The 25,144-nt window shown below is 38.8% G+C and overlaps 1 pseudogene; it reads left to right on the top strand.

Annotated features, from left to right (window-relative positions):
* The first annotated feature begins 12,298 nt into the window (after positions 1-12,298).
* Positions 12,299-25,118, top strand: LOC112327360 (leucine-rich repeat receptor protein kinase HPCA1-like; annotated as a pseudogene).
* Positions 25,119-25,144: the final 26 nt, after the last annotated feature.

The raw sequence follows: 25,144 nt of genomic DNA, 5'->3' as shown, positions 1-25,144 counted from the left end.
GTTCTGTGAGATGGAAAAAACTTCTTTAAAAATTGTTGTTGCATTTCATCCCAAGCACGAATGGATCCTGACCTAATATTTTGTAGCCATGTTTTAGCTTTATCTTTTAATGAAAAAGGAAAAAGCTTTAATCTGATGGTGTTCATGCTACAATTTAAGTCATTATAGGTGTTACAAACTTCTTCAAATTCTCTTAAATGCAAATGTGGATTTTCTAATTCTAAGCCATGAAAAGTGGGTAAAAGTTGAATAATACCTGGCTTAAAATTAAAATGAGAAGCATCAGGAGGAAAAACTATACATGATGGTGCACTTGTTCTTGTTGGATTCATGTGATCTCTAAGTGTTCTCACATGATTATTCTCATTATTCTCATTATGAATTGACTGGTTATCTTCTTCGGCCATGTTTTCTAAAGAAAATGAGGATTTCCTAGAAAGTCTACCACTTAATGTACGTGTCCAAACTCTCATGCAAGTGCAAAAGAAAAGAAAAGAAAAAGAAAAAGAACAAAATTAGAAAAACAAATAAAAGTAAAGACAAAAGAAAATAAAAGAAATATAAAATTGATACAATACTTACCTCCCCGGCAACGGCGCCAAAAACTTGACACGACCAAAAGATTGATGTCTTCTCCCAAGTGTAGGAGTGTCGAAGTAATAAATAACCCGGCAAGACCGGGGTCGAACCACAGAGAGGTTAATTGTATAAATTATAAATAACAATGCAACAACAACAACAACAATAACAACAACAATAATAATAATAATAGTAATAATAATAATAATACTCAGTACATGGCGTTGTTATACCTGAGAATGATCTAAAAGATCGGGTCACAGGTTTCCAGCCTATATACTGATTTTATAAAAAGATCAAAGAGATATATTATATAATATAAACAGATTTTTGATGCGAATGAACAAGGCAAGACCAACAATGTCAGGATCCTTGATCAAACACAGAGCATACTTAACGTACATAACATATAACAAGAATGTAAATAATAATAATAATAATAATAGTAATAGTAATAATAGCAATAATATTAATAGTAGTAGTAGTAGTAGTATTAGTAGTAATAATAATAATAAAAAGAAGAAGAGGAAGAAGTAGTAGTAGTATTAGTAGTAATAATAATAATAAAAAGAAGAAGAGGAAGAAATTAATGAGAACTTTGAGATGGAAGATTAATGTAAGGATTAAACAATGATAAAAACAAATGTCAAGGTTAGAGGATTCACTAATGGTATTTCAAATAAATATAATATAAACTCTTTTTATTACTCAACTAGAAACCACACACAAAGGAGGTTCTAATCGGATGATTTATCATTAATGGCTCATTATAAAGTATTAACATGATCATATTAATTATCTTGTCTAAGTAACACCATACTTATAAATATCATCAGGCATTCATGTTGCTAGCTTATGTTAACAACAAATCAAGTTCCCATCATAACAACGATGTCGGCCGAAAACTATGAAGGATCAAGCATTCGATGTACCAAGTGTTATACAACATAAATCTAGATTAACCATTTAACAAGCAAGGTATTAAGAATTAGTAAGTTAAAAAGATAAGACATGCTAATAACAATTTATCTTGGATATAAACATTAAAGTCCATGTTGAGTTTATATTATACCTATTCTAACACCATTAGTAAAACCTTTTCACCTTGACATAATTAACTTAGCTAAACATAATGAAGAAGAAAAACATAAATAAACAAGATAAGAACATGATTATGATATAAGTTAACTAAGTATATGAAAGGAAATGAAAAAGCATAAACAAGAGATTAATATAACATGAAAGAAAACTTGAACATTACAAAGATATAAAGAGAGAAAACAAGAACATGATTTTGATCTGAAAAATAATATGACTAAATACATGGCAAATGCCTCCTTTTATAGGCTAAGATTCAGAACTATTGATTGGTAGGCTACCATTGATTTGGTGGCTGGTTTTTGACATTGTTGGCTGCTGGTTCTTGATATTGTGGGCAGATTTTTGATATTGTTGGCTGCTGGTTCTTAATATTGTGGGCAGATTTTTGATATTGTTGGCTGGCCAAAACGTCATTGTTAACATCATAATTTGAGCCATTTGTTCCATGAAAGATGTGGGCAATTGTCTCAGCTTTCCAACAAAAAAAACCAGAGCTCATTTGGACTTCTAGAACTCAAGATATGAGCTGAAAACCGAACAGTGTTTGAGCTGCAGGACAGGTTCCGACTTCTCCGTTGTTGCTAATATTTGAACTTGAAAACGACAGAATTGAGTCTTGGACCCTTCATGAAAGTTTTAGGTCTATGTCTTATCTTTCCATCCATATAAAGTGGACCTAAATCCGAGTTCTACAACTCCAGTTATGATCAAATAACCGAATAGTATTCCAGTTTGGAATTGAACCAGCATCTCTTCTCTTAGCCTAGTCCTCTTTTTGTCTCTTCACTTTCAATTGTTAATCACAACAATCAATCCTTTGAATTGTGAGATATACCTGCATTCAAAACAAGCATTTACCATAAATTAAAGATATATTATATTATTAGACTTGTTATTATAAAACATGCTTTAGTTAGGGAATTTAACGATACTTTAGTGCAATACGATGGTATAAAGCCTTAATGAGAATGCACTTTTAAGTACTAATCATCTGTATTTTTTTTTATTATAAAAAAATATATCAATCTCGCATTTAGAATGCCCGGTTTTCAACGCAAAGATGACAAATATATATATATATATATATATATATATATATATATATATATATATATATATATAATGTTTTCATGCATACGGCCAATACCCTAACATGTTTTGAACGTTTTTTTTATATATAAAAAATAAATATTTGAAGTTTTGAAAATGTGTTTTCGCATGGATTTCTTAAACACAATAAAAAATTATTTCTCTTGCATTTCTGGATTTTACAACATGTTTGTAAAACTCCAAAGGGTATTGGCCAATATTCCAAAAAATACAAAAATCTTATTTTTTGGGGGGAAGTCATCTATTATTGGGAATAACTTGTTATTATTCGCTGTTAATGTTTGGATAAAGAAACCCCAAGTGATTAATATCCAAAATATTTTTCTAGGAATAATAAGTCACCACACATCCTTGAAAGAAGCCTTGATTATAATCGAGGACATTTCAATTTTTTTACTCCACGGTTTACGAGCCGTGAGAGTATGAAACACTAAGGCAAAAATATGCTTTTAAAGCGTCATGAATTTCCTTAGATTTTTGTCCCTCCTCCTTGCGATTTACGAGTCGCAAACTCTTGAAATACTAAGGGAAAAATAAGCTTTTAAAGCACATGGAATCCCCTTGGATTTCTATCTTAATAAATTTAGTTTAAATCAAACCTAGGAAAACTGATGTGATTAGAAAACACCAACACCATAGCAATTATAAAGCAAACCAAATACCAAGCAGCTTACCTTAGGTAGGGCGTACTAGGGGTGCTAATACCTTCCCTTTACGCAACCAGTCCCTTGCCTTAGAATCTCTGAAAGACCAGTAAGGGTTCCCAGTGACCAAAATACTAGGTGGCGACTCCTTTACACAAACAACAACAAAGACCCCAAAATCAATTGAGGGTTCGCCGCGACGCCGCGCTCTGCTGCGAGCGTGCGACAGGATGGCGACTCTACTAGGGACTTAGGACTAGGCTTGGTAATTTGTTTGTTTATGCTATGTGTTATTGGTTTTTGTTTTCTTACATGAATGATACTTTGTTTAAAAGCTTTAGCATGCATCTTTACATTCTGTCATACATGGTATAATCATGCATAACTTTATTATTATTATCTTTTTAAGGGCACACACATTTAACTTTAAGTTAAGTGGGGAACTAGCAGCTTGCCTTATGACTTGAGTCAAGGTTTAAGTTTGTGTAAACCCCAACTCTTTGCTGAGTGTTTAGACTGATAGTAATTGGTACATGTGCCATCTCACTATCTGCTGAACCCCCATATTGCCTTTACGAGGGCGATCACTAGGACAACAAGAGACCTTTTTTTAGAGACCAAGTAGTAAACCTACCCTATGTCTCACGTAAAGGAACTAGAACCTATCCTTAGGTTGTATGCTCCATAATATCTTTTGCATCAAAACAAGTCTAACCCCAAAGCATCTTGAATTGCAGGACTTGTGAACGAAATGGCCACCATCACTAAATCTTCCATCATAGAGTATGGGAAAAATTCTGAACTGTCACAATTGACTGAAGGAGACTGCCTTAGAAGCGATGCTAAGAAGATGTCACCAATCAAGAACCTGAATTGCATTATGAATGAGGTGAACAAATTAACGACTCATTTTCAGAATGTGGATAAAGATGCATTTTTTAGGAAATATGGATGTTTGGTGGAAATCGCAAGGGTAGAAGTTTTAAGCCCAGCTGTGCGAGCCTTAGTTCATTTTTAGGATCCAGACTACCAGTGTTTTTCTTTTGGAAGCATAGACCTATGTCCCACTATGGAGGAATATGGGATGTTGATTGAGTTTCCAAACAATCTGTATCGGATATATTTGCCTTTGAGATCTGACAAGATCATCCCCGAACTGTCAAAACTGCTCAGAATCTCCAACTTGGAAAAGTTTTTGGAAAAGAATGCTACCAGTCTGAAATGGAGGATGCTAGAAATTGAACTGGAAAAGAAGTCAGGATTAGAAAAAGAGAGATTGATTGCCTTGGGCATATTTGGCCTTATGTTGTTCCAAAGTCAGACGGGTGCAGTGAGTTTGGAGGTCGCTGCTGCTTATGTAAAGTATGAGAATACACAAATCAATCCAGTGGCTGCTATTTTAGCTGAAACCATCTTGACACTTAATCATTGTAGGAGGACCGGAAAAGGAGCAATGAGATGCTACACGTAGTTGTTGTATATCTGGATGGTTAGCCATATCGAAACAAAAAAGCATGTCTTCAATAATTTTTGGTGGTTCACCCAAAGACCCCTGAAGTTAGTAGAAGAAGAAGAATGGGGAGATCTAGACAACCAAGGTTGGGTTGACAAATTAGAAGGTTTGCCTAATAGTGATTTTAAGTGGAGAGCCCCATGGGTAACGACAGTGGAAGTCCTAATGAGTTGTGGACAAAGACGTTGGGTGCCATTGGTAGGGATTACAGGTTATGTGAGTTATGCTCCTGCCCTAGTGGTAAGGCAACTTGGGGGCATGTAAGGCGGCGCGTGTGGGCTACCTCTTGATCCGATGAAGCTGATTTTTGCACCAGTGAGTTCGTATGGATGAAACCTACGCTGTGGAATGATCAAAATGTGTTTGACAACTTTGAAAATTTAGGTATATTCCAAAACTCTTCTGTTTTTTGACGAACGGGGCTCTGATACCAATTGTTGGTGGGAGAAACCACTAGTGGTGGCTTTGAAACACTCATAGGGGATAAAACACACTGTTTTATTTCAACAACAAGAAGCTTACAATAACTAAACAAAAGCTCAATACACGCCCTCTCTTTCTCTCTAGTGTTTCTCTCTAATCTCTCCACACATGATAACATAAACTTAGCTGCCTATTTATACACAAATTGAAAGTAAGAAAAAATTAAACTTAAAGTGTGAAGGCGGCTGGCGGCATACAGCTGGTGGCTGGCGGCTACAAATGGTGGTTGGGCGGTGACAGCTGGTGGCTGTAAATGATGGTTGCCTTCCTTGACCTTCTAGATTGAGTTTACTTCAACAAAGACGACACTCCTCATTTTCTAATTAGGACAGTACACAAGAAAGGTAAACCCAAGAAACCAGAGATTTAACTGCACTCCTCATTAACAGTATCATAAAAGGCAAAAAAGGTCGTGAAAAAAATGAAAATAGTTGAAAACAGTTGGAGTATGCTACAAAGTGCAAACAACACGAGAGAAATGCAACTCATACTCTGAAGTAAGAAGTATCACTGAAACATTTGCCAAGCCAAGCTCATACCAAGGATTCTGAGCTCACTCATAGTGGCTCTACCTTTGAAACTGGGAAGTCCCCACTGTAATCAAAGGCATCCTTGCTATAAATGTATGGACGTTTATATATATAGTACTTCCCTAGCTTGCATCGTCATAGTTGTTTGCTAGACATTTAAATTGACAGAAATAAATTTTTGTCAGTCAAGAGATTAGAGCCAAAGAAAATTCAACAAAATGTTTAGTACTTCCCTTGCAAGCTCATGTTCTCGGCCTTCACTATCTTTTCATGATCATCAACAAGATTGCTCTTTGCCTTTTGCAACCAATCTATCTTAGTCATCTCAGTCTGCAGCTCCGTTGTCCATTGGTGGTCTTGATGAATCTGGCTTGAACATTTTGCCACTATAGCCCACGTGTAGCCAACGCGCCTCGAGGAAGAAGACGACTGGAGTCCACGCGCGCCATATTCGAGCCGAGCCGAGCCGCCTAAGCCGCCTCTAAAGCCGCGCTGAAGAATATTCCCAAGAATATTCCCAGTTCAACCCCAGCGAACCGCCCGACGTCTAGAATCGGTTTCCTGACCGTTTCAGCCCATTTCTGACCCATTTTCAACAAAGTAAGACCGGTTCCCTATTGTTTTTAGCATTCTGGATCCATCTACGATGTCCGTTTTGCCAAATTCAACTCCCAGAAAGTGATATAGTCATTCAAAGAGCAAAATGGCTACAGAAAATGCACAAACACTTATCCCGAAGTTGACCAAAGACAACTATGATAGTTGGTGTATCAGATTGAAGGCATTTCTTGGTTCACAAGAGTGTATAGAGATTGTGCAATATGGTTATGATGAACCAGAGTCCAAAGAAGTAGAAGATACTCTACAAGAGGCAGAAAAGCAAGTCCTCAAAGCCAATAGAAAGAAAGACAATAAAGCAAAGACCATCATCTATCAAGGTCTTGATGAAGCAATATTTGAGATCATTGCTTCCACAGAAATATCAAAAGCAATATGGGAGGCTCTCCAACAAAAATACAAAGGTGCTGACAGAATCAAGAAGATTCGTCTCCAATCTTTGCGAGGTGAATTTGAATTATTGCAAATGAAGGCCTCAGAATCTATTTCTGACTATCACACAAGAATTATGGTGATAGTTAATCAGATGAGAAGAAATGGAGAACCCCTCACAGATGCTCGAATTACTGAGAAAATTTTGAGATCCCTAGATCCAAAATTTGATTTTGTTGTTGTCGCTATTGAAGAGTCCAAATAAGTGGACAAGTTAATGGTGGATGAGCTTATGAGTTCTTTGCAAGCTCATGAGCAAAAGATTGTGAAAAGAAATGGAGATAAGGTAATTGAGCATGCCTTACAAGCAAAGTTATCTCTCAAAGACAGATATGAGCAAGGGGAGACTTCAACAAGTGGATATACCACTCAAGGAAGAAGTCAACAAACACGAGGAGGATTTCAACGATTTCAAGGAAGAGGATCTTGGAATACAGGATTCAAAGGAAGAGGTGGTAGAAACACCACTAGAGGAGGTCGAGGACAACAAGCATTCACTCCTAGAGGAAGAGGAGGCGGTTACAATAACCATGACAAGAGGAATATCCAGTGTTATAATTGCAATCAATTTGGGCACTATAGCACTGAATGTCAAAGGAAAGCTCCATTAGAGGTACGTGAACAAGCCAACTATGCAGAGGAGGATGCCAACAGCAGAGGAGCAGCTGTATTATTTGTCCAATAAGGACTTGGCGAGAATCAAGACAATATTTGGTATCTAGATACTAGAGCCAGCAATCACATGTGTGGCCAACGAGATCTATTTGATGATCTATATGAGACCATACAAGGTCTAGTCACATTTAAAGATACCTCAAAAGTTCCATGCAAAGGTAAAGGCAACATCCCAATCAAGTTGAAGAATGGCGATCATAGCTACATCGCAGATGTTTACTATGTCCCAGCCATAAAGTAGAACTTGGTGAGTATAGGTCAACTTATGGAGAAAGGTTATAGTCTTTACATGAAGAATTGTCATCTGACAATTATAGACTACAATGGGACAATTGCCTATGTGAAGATGTCAAAGAATAGGATGTTTCCTTTAAACATCCAATATGATGCAACAAAGTGTTTGACTGCCATCACCAACAGTGAAGAGTGGCTTTGGCACCTAAGGCTTGGACATCTGAATTTCACAAGTCTGAAGATGCTAGCAAGCAAGAAGATGGTCAAAGGTATGCCCCACATTGATTATCCAAATGAAGTCTATGAAAGTTGTGTCCTCAGCAAACATCACAGATCCAGTTTTGCCAAAGAAGTCAACTGGAAAGCAAACAAGCCACTGGAGTTAGTGCACACAGATGTGTGTGGTCCCATAAAGCCTATGTCGACTGGACAAAATAGGTACTTCCTTACTTTCATTGATGACTTTAGCATAAAGACATAGATATACTTTCTGAAGAGGAAGTCAGAAGTGTTCAATTGTTTTAAAGATTTTAAAGCAATTGTTGAGAAGCAAAGTGGCTATAAGATCAGAACCGTGAGATCTGATCAAGGTGGAAAATATACAGCAAATGACTTTGAAGCCTTTTGTACACAACAAGACATCAGACATCAGACAACACCAACTTATACACCACAGCTGAATGGTATAGCTGAGAGAAAGAATCAAACGATTCTTGACATGGCAAGAAGTCTACTCAAAGCAAAGAAGTTGCCCAAACAATACTGGGCTGAAGCTGTATCATGTGTAGTGTATCTACTGAATCGCTGCCCAACCAGAAGTTTGCAAGCTGTCACTCCAGAAGAAGCATGGAGTGGTCACAAACCAAGTGTTACTCATCTTCGAGTCTTTGGTTGTGTGGCATATGCAAAGATCCTAGATGTAAGAAGGACCAAACTCGATGATAAAAGTGAGAAATGCATCTTTGTCGGATATGGTGATAGAAGGATGGGATACAAGCTGTATAATCCCATCACAAAGAAGGTAATTATGAGTAGAGATGTTATCTTTGAAGAAGATAAATATTGGCAATGGAATGATGATCAAAAAGCAGTCAAATGGATCAACACTGATTTGATCCTTGAAGACGAAGTGGAAGTACCAACAGTACTTGCAGAAGGTCCAATATTACCAGCAGAGCCACAAAGTCCGGTACACAGATTCTCTGTATTCAACAGGAGAAACACACTAGAATCATCATCAACATCACCATCAACATCCTCATCAGAAGTACCAAGAAGGATGAGAAATCTAGAAGAGTTGTACGATGCCACTCAAGTCATGGAAGATACAACTCTATTTTGTTTCTTTGCAGATAATGACCCACTTAGCTTCAACGAAGCTGTGACAGAAGAGAAGTGGATAGAAGCAATGGAGGAAGAAATGCATGCCATTGAGAAGAATGATACCTGGAAGCTGACTAATCTACCAGAAAACAAGAAAGCAATAGGTGAAGTGCAAAGATACAAAGCAAGATTAGTGGCAAAAGGCTACAAACAAAGAGAAGGCAATGACTATGGAGAGGTATTTGCTCCAGTAGCCCGACTAGAGACAATTAGACTGATAATCTCACTAGCTGTACAACATAGATGGAAGATTATCAACTAAGTGTGAAGTCAGCATTTCTGAATGGCTTCATAGAAGAAGAGATCTATGTTGAACAACCACTTGGATACATCAAACCTGAAAATGACGACAAAGTATACAAGTTGAAGAAAGCCCTCTACGGTTTGAAGCAAGCTCCACGTGCTTGGAATACCAGAATTGACAGGTATTTTCAAGAAAATGGATTTGAAAATGTCCATATGAACACGCAATATATGTGAAGAAAGAAGCAGATGGCAACATATTATTTGCGTGCCTATATGTTGATGATTTGCTATTCACCAGAAACAACCCTACCATGTTTGAAGCCTTCAAGAAAAGCATGGTACAGGAGTTTGAGATGACAGACATTGGTCTGATGGCACATTTTCTTGGCTTAGAAGTGGTGCAGAAAGAAGAAGGGATTTTTGTATCCCAAAGCAGTTATGCCAAAGACATTCTTGAAAGGTTCAAGATGGAAAGCTGCAATCCGGTATCAACTCCAGTTGAGAATGGAGTAGAATTGAGGAAGAGTAAAGTTGGAAATGTTGATCCAACTTACTTTAAAAGCTTAGTAGGAAGCTTAAGGTAGTTGACATGTACCAGACCGGATATACCCTACGGAGTTGGTCTTATCAGCAAATACATGGAGACACCAGACCAGTCTCACTTGAATGCAGCTAAGAGAATTCTTCGCTACATCAAATTAACAATAAATGAAGGTATGTTTTATACCTCAAGTACAAACTTCAATCTTATTGGCTACTCGGATAGTGATTGGGGTAGAGATTTGGATGAAAGGAAAAGCACAACGAGATTTGTCTTTTTCATGGGAAATACATCTTTCACATGGTCATCCAAGAAGCAATCGATAGTAACGTTATCAAGCTGTGAAGCTGAGTATGTTGCTGCCAACTCAGTTGTATGCCATTTAATATGGTTAAGAAATATGCTGAAGCATTTGGGATTTCCTCAAGAAAATCCTACAGAGATTTATATTGATAATCGATCAGCGATTGCATTAGCAAAGAACTCGGTGTATCATGAAAGAAATAAACACATTGATACACGTCATCACTTTATCCAAGAACATGTGAAGAACAAAGAAGTTGAACTGATATCATGCAAGACAAATGATCAAATTGCAGATATCTTTACAAAGCCATTGAAGGGAGAAATATTTATCAGATTGAAGTTCATGCTTGGCATGACATCCCTCAATTGAGTTTAAAGGGGGAATTTGTTGAAGTAAAATCAATCTAGAAGGTCAAGGAAGGCAACCACCACTTGCAGCCACCAGCTGTCACCCCTAACCACCACTTGCAGCCGCCAGCCACCAGCTGTATGCCGCCAGCCGCCTTCACACTTAAAATTTGATTTTTTCTTACTTTCAATTTGTGTATAAATAGGCAGCTAAGTTTATGTTATTATGTGTGGTGAGATTAGAGAGAAACACTAGAAAGAAAGAGAGGGCGTGTATTGAGCTTTTGTTTAGTTATTGTAAGTTTGTTGTTGTTGAAATAAAACAGTGTGTTTTATCCCCTCTGAGTGTTTCAAAGCCACCACTAGTGGTTTCTTCCACCAACAGTCTTCCCCAGGGATCAAGATTAGGTCAGACAATGTCAAGCCGAAGAGAATGATTTGTTGTAAGCATTCATGGAGAGGAGGGGACCCATCCATGTGTTTGCAATTAGAAGGAATGATTCGTTTGGAAGAAATTCTGATATCTTCATGAATCATTTGCTTGTTAATATATAACAATGGCAGCAGCAAGTCAAGTAATAAGCAAATCTGATGATTGGTCAAGCAAATCAGCGCGGGACCGAAGCAAGCATTCTTTCCACGAGTGAGTTCGAATATTTTGTTGAATTTTCTTTGGCTCTATTCTCTTGACTGACCAAAATTTATTTCTGTCAATTTAAATGACTAGCAAACAACTATTTCTTTCCCTTCTTTTACGGTTTCTCTTTTCTTAATTAAGAAGAAAATTATTTGAGATTAGTGAACTTTAATTAATACCCGTATGAGAATCAGAGCTCCTGCGCTATCACCTTGCTAAATCGTATAAAAAAATAATCAAAATCTTAAATCAAATACGATAAAAAAAAAAACATTAAATCCAAATTAAACTGGAAATATAAAACAATAACAAAACTAAATCAAAGAGCATTTCTTTCTACTTGTCTAGTTATTAGAGTTAGTAAAATCATCTACACATCTCATTAACAATTGATGATAACTTTTTGTATTGATCGCTTCAAAAATGACTTTAGCAGACAATCATGACCATTTGGTGGGAAATACTATTCACTCTGCAAGTACCACTCTACAGTACTATATGCAAGAAACCATTTGGTGGGTTCTTCTATTGACTGTAAACTTGAAAATGACTAAAGATGGGGTCAATTGTCTTTGTATTTAGTATGTGATTCATACGAACACAATTGTCCCATTCATGTCCTTCCACGATATAAATCTTGAGATAAGTAAACGATGGGGACATGTAAAGATGTTCCCACTATGTTTTATCATTTTAAGAGCTATTAAAGGGTTTTGGAGTTATGCAACATTCATAACAAAGGGCTTTGAAATTTTGTTGAGAAATGTGTCCCCAAGTTCTCACGTTTTTGCTGGTTGCTGGATGGTCCCCTTTCATTATTAATTCAATGAAGGTGTTTGGTGAGAATTCTATTGTATTGTGTATTTTTTTCTTTAAACTCGTGATCATGATATGAGAAATCGAAAAAATTGTGCAACTCAACTTGAAGACAAATCCTCTTGACATGGTATAATAGAGCGTGTGGAGATGATTCAACTTGAGACAATTTTTTTTTTTTTTGTGAGTTTTGACGTGGTATAATTTGGAAAAATAGAAGACCAAGTTTTCAACAGTTTGAATTGAAGACCTTCATGTGTGAGATTTAACTGCTGATACTAAATGGGATTTCAGTTTTTCGACTTTACCAACTGAAAACAAAGAGCTTCCTGTAGGGTTACTTGAGAAATGGGTTCAAGAATTCTTGTGTTCTTGGTTGTTGCTCTAATTCAAGTTTGTACCACCACACCAGCAGTGACTAACAATGATGATTGTAAGTTCTTTACAGTTAGTTTTTTCTTGTTTTTGGTAAATTACTTGGAACATGCATGTTGTTTTAGCACTCTTTTGATCCAAATTAGTATCAACTGTCTAATGACCTCTTGTCTAACATATACTAAGATGAACTGTAGATTTAGGACTCCAGATTCCACTTGCTTTTGCAATTCCAAGAGTCAGGGAATCATTTCTGGCTTATGATTTACTTGGTTTTGATTCTGTAATTCTGGTTGTAAAGTAGAAGCTGGAGCTGGGAGATACTTTGTCAAACTCAGAAGTGTATCCAGCCTTCATTGGATGCCTTTTCCTGTTCTTATATGATGATTGTTGGAACTGGTGATGCTAGCTAGGCCCCAGAATTGTCCATTAGGCTCGTTCAATCTGGGGAATAAGACTAGTTATTGTAAATTTGTTATTAGCTTTCTATATATAGACCCTCAATATATGTATATTCTTTTGATTCCTGATGCAGTTAATGCACTGAAAGCTCTCAAGGATGTCTGGGATAACGTACCACCAACATGGGTGGGGGCTGACCCTTGTGGTAGCAGGTGGGATGGCATTGTGTGCACCAATTCGCGTGTGACTTCCATGTAAGTCATTGGCTTTATTTCATCTTGTACAGCTTATAGAGGCTTGCAGATCATTCCTTCCTCTACTTTTTTAGATTAACCTGACTATTCTCATCTGCAGAACATTGGCAAGCATGGGATTGAAAGGAACACTGTCTGGAGACATCTCACTCTTGTCAGAATTGCAGATTCTGTATGTCTTCACTCTGTGCACTATTACCTTTTTTTCTTTATGCTATGAAAAGGATCGAAGCATCCAATTTACAACTAATGTTCTTGGATTATTGTTCTAAAGGTTGATGCTATGCGTTAAGTACTGATTAGGCTCATGCCTCCCTCGCGTATAGAGCTTCTTTTTGTATTCGAGAAGCGCATCGCTTAGAATAGCTGTTGCCAAGGGATTGATTTCAGATATAGCGATTAAATGACAGAAAAAAGGGATTGATTTCCTTGGAAAGGATTGCTATGATACATTTCTAATCATTGCATCTTTATACAGGGATTTATCCTACAACACAGAATTGACTGGCTCTCTTCCTCTAGCAATTGGGGATTTGAAGAAGCTAACAAACTTGTAAGGGGATACTCTATTGCGCTATAATGTTATCTGATGCTCAATTTCTTTCCTGGTTTCAGTCCTGATTTTCCCTTCCATTCTAGAATACTGGTTCGCTGTCGTTTCTCTGGTCCTATCCCCGATGCAATAGGATCTTTGTCACAGCTAACCGATCTGTAAGTATTTTTCAACTTGTAATACTTTCCATGCTTTACCGCAACATCAGTGAATCAACTACTGTTCATGATTCATAAACAACCATTTTCCAGTCTATGCCTATTGTAATATTCTTTCATCATTTGAAGTTCAGTTTATGCCCGTGGCATCATTTCTAAAGCTCTTCACTGGTATTACCTGCAGATCTCTCAATTCGAATCGCTTCAGTGGATCAATTCCCCCGTCACTTGGCAATCTAGATAAACTTTTTTGGCTGGATCTTGCTGATAACATGCTTACTGGGACCATCCCAGTTTCTACAGGCACTACTCCTGGCCTTGACCTACTAGTTCATACAAAACACTTGTATGTCAATTCTCCTTGTTCTATCCATCTCATTGCTTCTTTCTACCTATAAATTAACGATTCTGTTTTCTATGTGTTAATGTTCCTCTTAAACCTATTTACAGTCATCTTGGATTTAATCAGCTCTCAGGCCAAATCCCGCCTAAACTTTTTAGCTCAGGGATGAATCTCATACATGTGTAAGTTCCATTCAGTTCAAATGCTGGATGATGCTAAATAACTACTTTATAGATTGGATATGAGATCATTATTCGTTTCTCGAATTTTTAAGATTGCTTCACTTTTGTTTGAATCTTTTGGAATTGCATAATTCATAATCACAGATATCTGCCCGTTTAAGCATTTCTTTGATTGATTCTTTTGGTTTCTTTGTCTTTCTTTCGGCAGACTTCTTGAGAGCAACAATCTGACAGGCAGCATTCCTTCCACCCTTGGCCTTGTGAAGTCTTTGGAGGTTGTGTAAGTATCGATATTGGAGACTCAAGTCATTTTGTACTGAGATTCTTGATGCTTAATGTTGTAATTGAACATGCAATGTTGGTTACAGGCGTCTTGATAATAATTCGCTCACTGGACCTGTTCCAACAAACATCAATAATCTTACCAGTGTCAGTGAGATGTAAGTATGGAGGGGAGAGACCTTCCATTACAACTGGTTTTGTTGAAGTCATTACTATCTCTTCTGGGAGTTTTTTCTATGTTAAGTGTGTTGCTTGGTGACCAATTTTCAGGTTTTTATCCAACAATGGCTTAACTGGGCCACTTCCCAACCTTACTGGCATGGATCATCTCACCTACTTGTAAGATTTTACATGGTTTAGACGTACATATAATCAATTGTTGAGATGAATTCTAGCTCTACTTTTTTCTGTGTGTATTTTGAGGAAAATGTTGTTTGCAGGGACATGAGCAATAATACTTTCGGCGCTACAGATTTTCCTCCATGGTTTTCAACCTTGCAGTCTTTGACAACACTGTATGGTTCTCTGCCTCCTTTCCTAGTCTAAATCTGCTCTCCCTAAACTATGACATATACATTCCTAAGCTCATTCAAAGCACAAACTCTTTCCATCATCTTGCTTTGAATGAGCTTTTATATTAACTTGACAGATTACAGCCATCTGCGTGTTGAATGCTATCGGCATATCAATCATTTGTTTTCTTTTCTCTTAAACTCAAGAAAGTTTCTCTATAAATTATCACTTCTTATTTTCTAATCACCTATCTCCACATGCACCTTTAAGCAGCATAATGTTAATTCGGGCTGTATATTCGTTCTGCCGTTCTGTAACATGTGGCTTTCTGTACTATCTTCTTACTGAATTTTTATTTATATTTTGGTACAAATTCCAGTTGAACTCATAAAAACTTGGGAGTCTTGTTGCGGATTCCGGCACCCCCATACGCGGACCGGGGGTGTACTGATAGTTGCTCATCGGAGGGTAATGCGCACTGACACAATATTTAACGTGGTTCGGCAAATCGCCTACATCCACGGGAGAGAGTCTATATTATTAGAGATTAGAGAAAGGATACAAAAATACATGTAGAGGAGGAGGATTACATCCACTCAACTCAACTCATCAACTCTCTTGCTGCACTTGCAGCTGCTGCAATGGCAGCAAGGCTGCTGCCATTGCAGCTCTCTTTCTCTTCACTCTCTTACACACACTCACGTTCTCTCTCACTTGCAACCATCTCATTTTGCTCTCAACAAATATGCCTCCTTTATAGGCATTTCATGGTGAGCTCCTCCAGCACACAAATGTCAACATGGAGGGGACAATAAAGCCACAAAATAAGGCACAAATGGTGGCACTAAATATTCCACTTGCTTAGTGGTGGGTGGGGCATTTGCCACAATAATGGCAATTTCCTAACAATCACCCCCTTTGCCATTTATGTGGGCAATTGTCCTTTTTGCTTCTTCAGCACAAGCTTGCAATCTGCAGTTCTTCCAAGTTTCCATTTTGAGAGCGTCTTCAACACAACATTCCCCTTCGAGCGTATCAACCATGCTCGGTCCAGAATGATTTTTCAAGCCTTACACCAAGGCTTCCAACACCCCCTCAAACAAATATTTCCAAGTGCGACTGATGTAACCATATTATTCGATAGTTTCACTCACATTTAACTAGTGTTTTGCCTATTGTTTTATGTATAAAATGCCTTGATATTCTTTGTTTTATGTTTTGAAGGCACCTTTAGATGAAAGATGCAAAAAGGAGTAAATTGGAGATAATTGGCAGATTTGATGTTCAGTCGATGTTTTGTGCAGAGCGTGAGTTCTAAAAATCGAAACGAAGTGATTCCAGTGGCATTAGAAAGATAACATCCATACCTTTCTGGAAATCTAAGTGAAGAAAAATAAAATGACAAAGAGTATGGAAATCACATCCTTCAAAGTCAAAACTCGCATTCTGCCAGTGTTGACCTTTGTCCATTCAAAATTCAATATCTGAAGATGTTGATATCCAATTGATGCAAACTCAATTGTTTTGGATTCCTGACTCAAAGTTGTATAAACGCTCCAAATTTCAGCCAAAAACGATGTCATATGAGGGTGATATGATTTTTCAAAGATGACAGCTAAATTCTGCCAGCAATCAGGTTTCGTGAAGAAACAAATCCAAATTACATCCCGAAGCATCAAAACCGACATCCAAGTTTTAATTTCAGCAATTTAGCTCCTCAAGAACATCAATCCAGAAGGTCAAGGAAGGCAGCCACCAACCTCAAGCCACCAACCTCAAACCACCAACCAGCTGCCAGCCACCAGCCACCAGCCGCCAGCCGCCAGCCGCCTTCACACTACCACCATCTCTTGATGTTCACACTTGAACTTTGATTTTTCTTACTTGCAATTTGTGTATAAATAGGCAGCTAAGTTCATGATATTAAGGGAGCCAAGAGAGAGGGAGAGGGAGTGCAGTAGAATCAAAGAAAGAAGGGTGGCAGCCATAAGAGAAGAAACACAAACTCTCCCCTCTACAAATCAGAAATCATGTATTCTTTCATCTTTAGGAGTAGTTTTTCAATAGATATGCAAGGCTAAGCTCGTTTTCTTGGTTGTAAGGACGCAAACACCTTCAGATTTCAAGAACTGTGAGATTTATTCTTCTATTTATTTTTGGTTTGTATTATGAATGAGTATGTTTGTTTTCCTATGCATATTTCATATGATTGTTTATCTTAATTGCTAAGAGCGGACTCTAAGTTATTATTGTGAACAATCTATTGCTAAGTTTGATATCAAAACCGGAGTTGTGATATATAAACTTGTGAAGCAACTAAGCTTGATAATTGTAGCGGAACTACGTTATTAAACTTAGGGAGAACATTCGATCAAAGCAACACAAGCTGACAACTTGGTTGTTAAGATTAATGAATTTATCTAGATCTTAAGGCTGCCATTGGATTAAATCATTAGTGCGGACACTGTGATTATTTGTTGGTTAGGGTTAGTTATACGGCGGATCCGTTAATTAACCAATGTTAAGAAAAGATAAAAATTCAGAATATAAGCTGAAGTTTCGTTTCAAGGATCGGTTCTGATTTCTGTAGGTGGATGTGTGCTTGCAACCAAGGTTTGTTTTCTTGATATATTTCAGTTTTAATTGATTTTGTTTGTTAGTTTAATTTCTACCATAGTTTAAGATCATTGCAAATCAAACCCCCCCAATTACATAACGTATAGCATAAAAATCTGAACTAAACCTTCCTCGTGGGATCGACCCCTTGCTTGCTCTATACTATCTTGTGTGTTTTAAGCTAGGGTAATTAATTTGTGCGACCGCGACATCGCAACAGCGACAGTCATTGAGTATTTCAATGTGATCACAAGCTCACCACTCTTCCAAGAGTCTACTCATCCAGGAGTTGCGCCTGCCCTCTGTTCCACCCTAGGAACCACGCCTTACTTCTCCGTGAGTCTCTCGCTCTTAGTCGTAAGAGTCCAGGTAGCTCTCTACCTTTAACCATGGGGGCAGCCCATTAAAGGTTGATCCATATCTGTCTTCATACTCTGAGTATTACAATGCCATTACCGAGCTCACCACCTTGACAAGAGTCAACTCGTTCTCGGAACCTGCGCATGCCCTTCTGCTTCTTCATAGCAGCCGCGTCTTAATGCTCCACAAGTCACACACTTATTGTCCAAGGCAAATGTCTTCTAGCTCATTGATCTTTAGCATGGGGGCAATATCCATGAAAGTCAATCCTGCATTTGTCTCCATACTCATCATAACCACTTCATTGGCTATCCATACACCTGTCCACTTGTATCTAGCCATCACATCGGCTTTGGGGCGTTCTGACCTGGGCTCATATCATGGCCCACACACCTTTTCCTCAGGTGTCTCCGCTCGTCGTCATGCGGCGGTCTGAATTGGGGCTCCTCTAATGGCCCTCACACATTCTCTAAGGTATCTTCGCCCGTTGTCATGGGGCGGTCGCATCCTCCTTCAGCTGAGATGCTTTAAAGTGGCTCCAAAATTCTCTACCACCATGTGCACTATGGGAGAGATTACTGCCACTGACTACATAGAAAGAGAAAGTTGCGGTATACTTCTCGCAATCCTCCACCTCAATTTCTATGTTTGGAGCTTCTGTGCCTTTCTGCTTGACAGCTCCACCTACACCAATTCTCTTTGGTGTCTTCGCCTTTCATCATAGGCGGTTGCCTTGTATCACAGGCATTTGCACCCCCTCAATTAGGTGCCTCTGCAACAGCTCTCTTTCCATCCTTGCATGCATTGGAAAGGTCTTCGCCTGTTGTCTTTATCAAGAGCATAAGAGACTTCCTGTTATACAAACTTTAACAGTCTCTGCTCTGAGCTTCATCTGGAAACACTTCTTCTCCTTGCACCTGTTGTCTCATTACAGTACCTCGTTGGATCCTATGTGTACTCCTGCACAATCTCCGTGTGCTCTCGTGCAATTTCTGTTCTCCAGATTTTCCCCTATTCCTTGCTTATGTTTGACAGCAGCTCATCCTGTCATAACACCTGTCCAAGTCAAAATAGGGTGCCAATCTTTATCCCCTTGCTGCATTCCTCTTCCATTATCAGGGTCTTCATCAATTCTCCCATCGAGAAATCACAGTCACCGAATCTAACTTCTTTGGAGAAATCACCACTTCATCAGATCCTTGATCATACGGAACCCAACTGTTCCCTTGTGCCGTCGTCCTGCTAGTCTTCAACCGTTTCATTACAAACTGCTATATATACGAAAATAGTACCGTATGGATAATCCTTCCACTAAGCAAGTTCCCAGGAAAGATTGGAGGGGTCACACTGGTCCCGCTTAAAACTCAATCTCCTAGACAGAACTTCTTAGGCCATATCTATCCATCGTACTGTCTTTCCGTATATACAACCATTTGCTAGCTTTGTTGCGGCTTTCCTTTACAAGTGATCTGGAATATACTGGTTTAATACATCATTTCTCAACATCTGGCGAGACTACCAGTGCTTAGATTCGTCAAGATTGGTCTTCATCAGTTTCCACTCTACACCTCAAATTGTCCACATAATCGGGTGTCCAGAGTGTCCCAATTTTGCCTTCCTTCAAGGCAACTGAAAAATTCTCCCCACTTAGCAGTTCAGCACATGTAATTGGGTAAACATGTGCACCTTCTTCTTCTTCATCTCCGTCGACCACCATGATGACCTTCAGATGCCTCCTGATCGGGCAATCTCTTTTGTTAATTCACCACCGCCATTTTTGGTCTCAAATCTCAATGATCGGACCGTACCATTGCATCCGGAATGATCAAATTAGCTGGAAACAAGTCTGAAATCGTCCAAATCGCATTTCAGACGGCTACGATTTGATCAAAACAATTCTGGCCTGATGAACGGCCCAGATTCAATCTCAGATCCGGTTTCACATAGACTCTGCTGCACAGAATCTTATCCCTCGGCTCGCGGCTCGGCTACAAAACGGCTCGGCTCAACTCGGCTCGGCTCCGCTCGGCTCGAGGATGGTGACGTGGCATGTGGGTCCCACTTTGCTGACGTGTCTGCTGACTGGACGCTGGCATGTCATGCTGACTGTGCATACTGACATCTTCATTACATCATGCTGATGTCATTATGGGCCATGCTGCTGTACATGATGATGTCACAGTTACATCATGCTAATGTCATCCCTGGCATGTCTACTATTCACGCTGACGTCACTTTTACGTCATGCTGATGTCATTCATATCCGGGTCAGTCACATGGGTCGAGTCAACTGGTATTCGGGTCGGGTCAACTCATCCGGGCGAAGAAGACGCGTGGGCGCGTCTGCGCGCGTGGGCAGACGCCTTGCCGGAGAGTGATGGAGAGTGCGGCCATGTCCGACGTCCGATTTTGACGCCGTTTTCACCAGTGGCTTCGTCTCGGCCTCCTCTACACAGTGGTATGGTCAAAACACAATTTTGACAACTTTCATTTCTGAGCAAAAATCAAACACCCCTTTAAACCATCAGCTCTGATACCAATTGTTGCGGATTCCGGCACCCCCATACGCGGACCGGGGGTGTACTGATAGTTGCTCATCGGAGGGTAATGCGCACTGACACAATATTTAACGTGGTTCGGCAAATCGCCTACATCCACGGGAGAGAGTCTATATTATTAGAGATTAGAGAAAGGATACAAAAATACATGTAGAGGAGGAGGATTACATCCACTCAACTCAACTCATCAACTCTCTTGCTGCACTTGCAGCTGCTGCAATGGCAGCAAGGCTGCTGCCATTGCAGCTCTCTTTCTCTTCACTCTCTTACACACACTCACGTTCTCTCTCACTTGCAACCATCTCATTTTGCTCTCAACAAATATGCCTCCTTTATAGGCATTTCATGGTGAGCTCCTCCAGCACACAAATGTCAACATGGAGGGGACAATAAAGCCACAAAATAAGGCACAAATGGTGGCACTAAATATTCCACTTGCTTAGTGGTGGGTGGGGCATTTGCCACAATAATGGCAATTTCCTAACAAGTCTAACCTCCAATCTGAGGAAGTAATATCTGCTTGAGTAATCTATATCTGCTTGAGTAATATCTAACTTGTAGATGAATGAATCAGTACATTAAGCTTATCACAGCTTTATACTCTTTCATAACTCCTCTATTTGTATTTAGCTTTGCCCATCCCAAGCTTTATTATCTCTTTGTAGTTTTCATAAAATGTGCTATTTGATTTGTTTGTGTAAACAATACTATTAGCATCCACTTCATGAAACCTCGTATTTCATATATATGCATTTGTTCGTGAAGGCACAAGACATGATTTTTCTCATGCTTTTGCTGACATAATGCAGCCTTCTTACCTTTCTCATCATCCATTCTCTTCATATTGATGTGTGTGCTGGCCTTTACAATGCTGGAAAATCTTGGCAAGTTTCTCTAGCTTCAGTTATAGGGCTTGCCATATTATATCTCCTTGTTTCTTTGTGCATGCATGCATGCAAATATCACAATGATCAAGTGCATGAGTGCCTAGTTGCTGTTTGAACTTTGAAAACGTAAAAAGAGATTAAGACCCCAGTCTTAGTATGATATCATTACCTTCTCATTGCAGGGTGATGGAGACAACACAACTTCAAGGACAGATTCCTTCTGACTTCTTTAGCCTTTCCAATTTGCAGACTCTGTAAGAGTCAGCTTCAAGCTGTTCAACGAAAATTAGCTTATTCCTTTCTTGGATTCATACAAAATGGGTTTAGATAGATATTTCCATGTTATGACATGGCTAGTTGATAGCTGATTTGACTTCTGGTGACAGGGATGCAAGAAATAACAAGTTCAATGGCACATTGGATATTAGAACAAGCTCTATAAACCAACTGTCATTGATTGATTTGCGAGAAAATCAAATTTCTGCCTTCACAGAAAGACCCGGAGTAGAAAAAGTGGGCGTAATGTAAGCCAGATTCCTTGTTTGTATCCATTACACTGCTAGACAAGACCATTTCAGTACTCTTGAGAAAGTCGAATTGCCAGGATATATGCTTGTTTCTAGCTTTATCTTGTTTACCTGTTAAAATTTTGCAGACTTGTAGACAACCCAGTTTGTCAGGAAACAGGAGTGACAGAAAGTTACTGCAGTGTTTCCCAAAACGAATCTTCCTATTCAACGCCTCTAAATAACTGTGTAGCTTCTTCGTGCTTTGCTTATCAGATTTCCAGTCCGAACTGTAAATGTGCATTTCCATACACAGGACTTCTACAGTTCAGAGCTCCTTCATTCTCAACCTGGGAAACGACACTTATTACACTGTTTTAGAACAGTCTCTGATGGACTCATTCAAGTTTCATCAACTTCCTGTGGATTCAGTAAATCTAAGTCATCCAAGAAAAGATTCATCAACATACCTTGTTATGAATCTGCAAGTGTTTCCATTTGGCCAAGATCGTTTCAATTGGACAGGAATTTCAAGAATTGGTTTTGCGCTGAGCAACCAGATTTTCAAGCCTCCATCGCAATTCGGACCTTTCGTGTTTCATGGTGATACGTATCTAAATTTCGCAGGTAGTCTCATAACTGATACAGAACTACAAGAAAAACTTATCCTGCTGTTTCTCCTTTCTTATTGTAACATCTCTCTCCTCCGTCTTTCTACTCATCCAGAAGAAGTTACAGGATCAAACAAATCATCAAACACTGGTGTTATCATTGGAGCTGTGGCGGGTGGCTCTGTCCTCCTGCTGCTATTGCTCGGCGCTGGGCTCTATGCTCATCGCCAAAAGAAGAGAGCAGAAAAGGCAACTGAACAAAACAATCCTTTTGGTATGAAAAGGTTTTGATTATTTACTTGGTATTTACAGTTATGGAATATCTTGGATATGTTTTGTTTCTTTTTCAGCACAGTGGGAATCAAACAAGAGTATCGGAGGTGTTCCTCAATTAAAAGGAGCCAGAAACTTCTCTTTTGAAGAGCTCAGGAAATACAGCAATAACTTCTCAGAGACCAATGACATTGGTTCTGGGGGTTATGGAAACGTAAGTCTGATTCTCTCTGAAAGCCTAGCCACATCTTATGTATCTGCGCATGGATATTTGCATTTGAACTATTCATGTTCCTGATGCACGTAAAGATTTAAATCAAGAAAACCCTTAATCTCAAGCTCTTCGGAACTGGTGCACAACACTTGATTCTTGTCAATCATGATTCTTATATTACAACTTCACTACGTCTGGTCTGGTTTCCTAAAATCTTTACATGGTAAACTATGCCAATTTTGTCCTAAATCCACCCGACAAAAACCTGTGAAAAAGAGGCCTGTTAGTATTCAATTTTACTGGGCTCATTTCTCACACTAGCATGGAAAATGTTTGCTTAATCATAGTATATTTTCAAATTTACAAGAAGAATCCCTCGCATTGATGTTTTTTTGTTCTTTTTTGGTTTCTGAAAAACATGGAATTTAAATATGATAACATCCTTACAGGTTTATAGAGGAGTTCTTCCTACTGGAGAACTAATTGCCATCAAACGAGCTCAACAAGGATCGATGCAGGGTGGGCTAGAATTCAAGACTGAGATTGAACTTTTATCCAGAGTCCACCACAAAAATGTTGTAAGCCTTATAGGCTTTTGCTTCGACAGAGGTGAACAAATGCTCGTATATGAGTTTGTTCCAAATGGCAGTCTCATGGAAAGCCTATCAGGTACTTTCATCGGCACCTATGAGCTATCAATGCTTCGATTTGATACTTGGAATTTGCTACCATACAATCTTTTTTTCATGAAAATTTAGTGTATGCCATCTAACAAAACTCTATTGCTTTAATTCTTGTGCGTAATGAAGCTAAAATATAAGTGTAGATAAAACTACACTAACCCCTCACACTCTCCTATTTGTTCTTTCCAATCCAAGCAGGGAAGACAGGAATCAGGCTTGATTGGGTGAGGAGACTAAAAGTGGCCCTAGGTGCAGCAAGAGGTTTGGCCTATCTGCATGAACTTGCCAACCCTCCCATTATCCACAGGGACATAAAATTAAGCAACATACTATTAGATGAGCGTTTAAATACAAAAGTTGCCGATTTTGGTCTCTCCAAGCCTATGGGAGACAGCGAAACGGGTCATCTGACTCATGTTACAACTCAAGTGAAGGGGACGATGGTCAGTGCCTCCATACCTCCACTCCATCTGCGTCATACCATTATTTCGTACTGTTCTTATGGTATATGGAATTAAAATGAAAAAAATCATCATCTTGGCTCTGTGTCTACATGCAAACAGGCCGCTTCGTTATATGTTATATTACGAGAATACATAAACTACGATTGATTTTACAAAATGAAATGCAGTTTTGGCACGACCGGACTGGATGATAGAACTGATTGTATTAATTATTGCATTTTTTTCCCAGGGTTATATGGATCCAGAATATTACATGACCCAGCAGCTGACAGAGAAGAGTGATGTTTACAGCTTTGGAGTTGTCATGCTGGAACTATTAACCGGAAGAAGGCCGATAGAAAAGGGGAAGTACGTGGTGAGAGAGGTAAAGACGGCATTGGATAGAGCAAAATATTTGTACAACCTCGGCGAACTTCTTGACTCAAGCATTGGTTTAGACACAACATTGAAAGGTCTAGATAAGTTTGTGGACGTTGCATTGAAATGTGTAGAAGAGAACGAAAGTGACAGGCCAACAATGGGTGAAGTGGTGAAAGAGATTGAGAATATCTTGCATCTTGCTGGTCTGAACCCTAATGCGGATTCTGCATCCACTTCGGCAAGTTACGACGATGCAAGCAAGGGAGGCGCTAAACATCCATACATTTTTAGAACGGAAGTGGCTTGGATTTGATCAATGATCGATTATGATATACGAGACCATTGGCTTGTGCT

Source organism: Populus trichocarpa, chromosome 4 (genome assembly GCF_000002775.5).
Source record: "Populus trichocarpa isolate Nisqually-1 chromosome 4, P.trichocarpa_v4.1, whole genome shotgun sequence".
NCBI classification, from domain to species: Eukaryota; Viridiplantae; Streptophyta; class Magnoliopsida; order Malpighiales; family Salicaceae; genus Populus; species Populus trichocarpa.
The sequence above is the reverse complement of the archived record's forward strand: the minus strand, read 5'-3'. Positions and strand labels throughout refer to the sequence as shown.